The sequence below is a fragment of the Rattus norvegicus genome, chromosome 8, assembly GCF_036323735.1.
Source record: "Rattus norvegicus strain BN/NHsdMcwi chromosome 8, GRCr8, whole genome shotgun sequence".
NCBI classification, from domain to species: domain Eukaryota; kingdom Metazoa; phylum Chordata; class Mammalia; order Rodentia; family Muridae; genus Rattus; species Rattus norvegicus.
In genome coordinates, this window is record NC_086026.1 from 88,502,652 (window position 1) to 88,506,041 (window position 3,390).

Consider the following 3,390-nt stretch of genomic DNA (forward strand, 5'->3'; position numbering starts at 1 on the left):
TCTTTCTTTCTTTCTTTCTCTCTCTTTCTTTCTTTCTCTCTTTGTCTTTTTCTCTCTCTCTTTCTTTCTTTCTTTCTTTCTCTCTCTCTTTCTCTCTCTTTCTCTTTTTCTCTTTCTTTCTTTCTTTCTTTCTTTCTTTCTTTCTTTCTCTCTTTCTTTCTCATTGTTCCTTCTTCTTCCACCTCCATCTCCTCCTGTTCTTCTTTTTTGAAAAAGAGGACAAATTTATTTGGTGAAGACAATAGAGATTGGACCTACAAGGTGCTATGGAAGGGACACCAGGAAGTCGCTGGGGACACATAGAAACTTGACACCTGACAAGGCACAAGCTGGAGATAAGGAAATGTTCTCATCCATTCAGCACCATCCAGACACAGACAAACTCTTTGTAGATGATACAACCATCTCTGTCCTCATGCCCTGTCTGCTTCTGTCATCTCACCGAAACAAAGACATGACAGAATTCAGCACCCATGATGGTACCATTTCTGTCCTTGTCAAATACATGAAGGTCTTCAATTGAATCCTCATCCCTGGTCCTTGTCTGTGGATTCAGTGTGGAGCATGGACAGGGAATGCTCAAAGTCCAGCACCTTCACATCCATCTCATCACTCTTGGGGTTCCCCAGGATCTTGGGCACCTTGGTGTTGGTAGGATTCTGACCCAAGGCCCTCATCATGTCCCCAAATTGGTTGTACAGTATTTTACCATCACCCGTTTGGTCAAACATCTTGAGGACCTTGAGTTCTGTAGTCTGTGAAGTTACACATCTTAGTTGCTCAGCTTTGCAGGACCCTTTCTGGCAGAAGCTGCGCTGAGGGGGTTTGCAACCCCATAGGAAGAACAACAATGTCAACCAACCAGACCCCCCCCCCAGCTCCCAGGGACTAAACCACCAACCAAAGAGTACACATGGAGGGACCTATGGCTCCAGTCGCATATGTAGCAGAGGATGGCATTGTCTGGCTTCAATAGTAGAAAAAGCCCTTGGTCCTGTGAAGGCTCATTTCCCCAGTGTAGAGGAATGTCAGAATGGGAGGTGGGAGTGGGTGGGTGGATGGGGGAGCACCCTCATAGAAGCAGGGGGAGGAGGAATGGGATAGGGTAGTTCTGGAGGGGAAACTGGAAAGGGGATAACATTTGAAATATAAATAAATAAAATATCCAATAAAAAAGAAATAGCCTAAACTTCATTCTGAAGCAGTTAAGAATGTTAGGAAAGAGAGGTCACTGGATGGGGCTGGCAAGATGGCTCAGGTGGTAAAGGAGCTTGTGGCCAAGCCTGAAGACATAAATTTTATTGCTAGAACCAATGTAGTGGGCAGAAAAGATCCACTTTGTGGATTTGTTGTCCAGTGGCTACATCTGCATACCTTGTGCATGTAACCCATAAATTAATAAATATATGTATGTATGTATGTATGTATGTATGTAACAAAAATGAAAAAAACTTCTGGTTTATCTAGTCTATTTGAGGTCCAACTGTCTAACATTTGGAGAATGAAGCATTTGATGTATTGTAACAGCCTCCCCACTCCTCTGGCTGGGGAGATGAGATACACTGTCTGGCTCCTTGTGTTCCGTAGCTTGTAGGATTAACGTATTTATGTATAAATGCCACATAATGGCTATATGTAGTTGATTGAGGTGCTTGTTAAAATTGAGATTCTTATCTTACTTCTCTTGTCTTGAATCTGAAATCTCGAGAGTCCAAATTGAAAAATCTTTGCCTTTCTGACATTCTCTGGATGAGTCATTAATATACAGAGAACAACTTGGTGTCCTAAGTAGATGAGATATGGTCTATTTTCTGATGCTTTTGTTAAACAAATCATCATCATCATCATCATCATCATCATCATCATCATCATCATCATCATCATCACCACCACCAAATCACCATCATCATCGTTGTCGTCGTCGTCAGCAGCAACAGCATCATCATCATCATCATCATCATCATCATCATCATCATCATCACCATCATCATCATCATCATCATCAGCAGCAGCAGCAGCAACCACCATCATTTTGCAGCCACCTGGGGTTACTTGCTTTCACCATATCTTCCCAAGCCTGTGTGGTGTTCTTGCTTATGTGTCCTTGACTAATAGCATTTTGGATATGTGGTTTCTGGAGGAAATATCAAACTTAATTACTATGCCAGTTTGGTTCTGACACAAAGATACATAGTGTGGATTTAGCATCGGTTTTTCTTTCTTTTTCTCTTTTAAATAATACTTTGGACCCTTGGAAGGATAGTCCTTAAGCAATAGGAAATTTTAGCTAAAGAGATGGTCCCCTCGAGGACATCTTGCAAGTGTGTTTTCTGTCACAGGTCTGTTTCTGCTTTTGTTTCAGTTCCCAAGCCTTCTGTCCTGGCCTGTGTTTTGTCCAACAACCTTACAGGCGTAGCAGAGAGGACCACGTCTGCCTCAGGTCATTTAGAATTATCAGGGTGCTGAAACAAAGGGGCCTTTTGTGGTACTGCTACGGCACGTTCAGGATTTTACTGTTTGATTTAGTAATAGATTCTAGACAATGTAAATATTTTAGGAGTCTAAATCAATTTTCTTTATTATGTTTTGATACAATAATCTTAGTAATTGCTTTCAGGATTGCATACATGCATTCCACGTATTTTGATCATATTTAAGTACTTCTCCCCTCAACTCCTCCCAGATCAATCCTTACCTTCCCCCACACCTCCAACTCTTCTGTCCTTTCCCCTGTTATACCTCCCTGAGTCAGTTTGTATGCTCATAGACTAGTGGATGTGGGTCCATTTTTAATTTTTAAAAACTGCTTTTATATTAATAATGTTCTGGATGTGGTCTTTGCAAAACAAAAGACTCCATATCTCATTTTTTTCTCCCTAGGAAAAGGTCCAAGAATTTAACCTTAGTGATCTGGTGGTATTGTTAACTTGATTGCATTTTCAATTTTAAGTTACAACACCTGGCAAATTTGTGTTAGAATCTTTATCTTTAATTAAAAATATGTGCTTTTATTTTTCCTTTAGAAACAGCTTTGGACAACAGGCAGGGAAAGAGGTAAAATATAAAATACCTGGAGGATCAGTTGTGGTTCAGGTAGAAAGGACAAGTGATACTAATAGTGGACACCAGGGGGCAGATGAGCACTTGATTTGTCAAAGAAGTTGGGACTTTTTTTTTTTTTTTTTTTTTTTTTTTGTGGTTAGATTCTGCCAGAGTTAGGATTGTCTGTCTATCTGTGATTTACAAAGATCCTCAAATAGTGTAATAGCTTAATCGAGTTAGAATCCCTCCTATATACAAAGACGTAGGTAATTGCTAGGAGTTGAATTTGCTTCCTACCTTAGACTGTGCGTTATCTGGAAATAATGTAGGCTTTAAATTGGAATTATA

The 3,390-nt window shown here is 40.2% G+C and overlaps 1 pseudogene; it reads right to left on the bottom strand.

The window, feature by feature from the left end:
* Nucleotides 1-349: 349 nt before the first annotated feature.
* Nucleotides 350-728, bottom strand: Myl6-ps2 (myosin light chain 6, pseudogene 2; annotated as a pseudogene).
* Between the last annotated feature and the right edge of the window lie 2,662 nt (nt 729-3,390).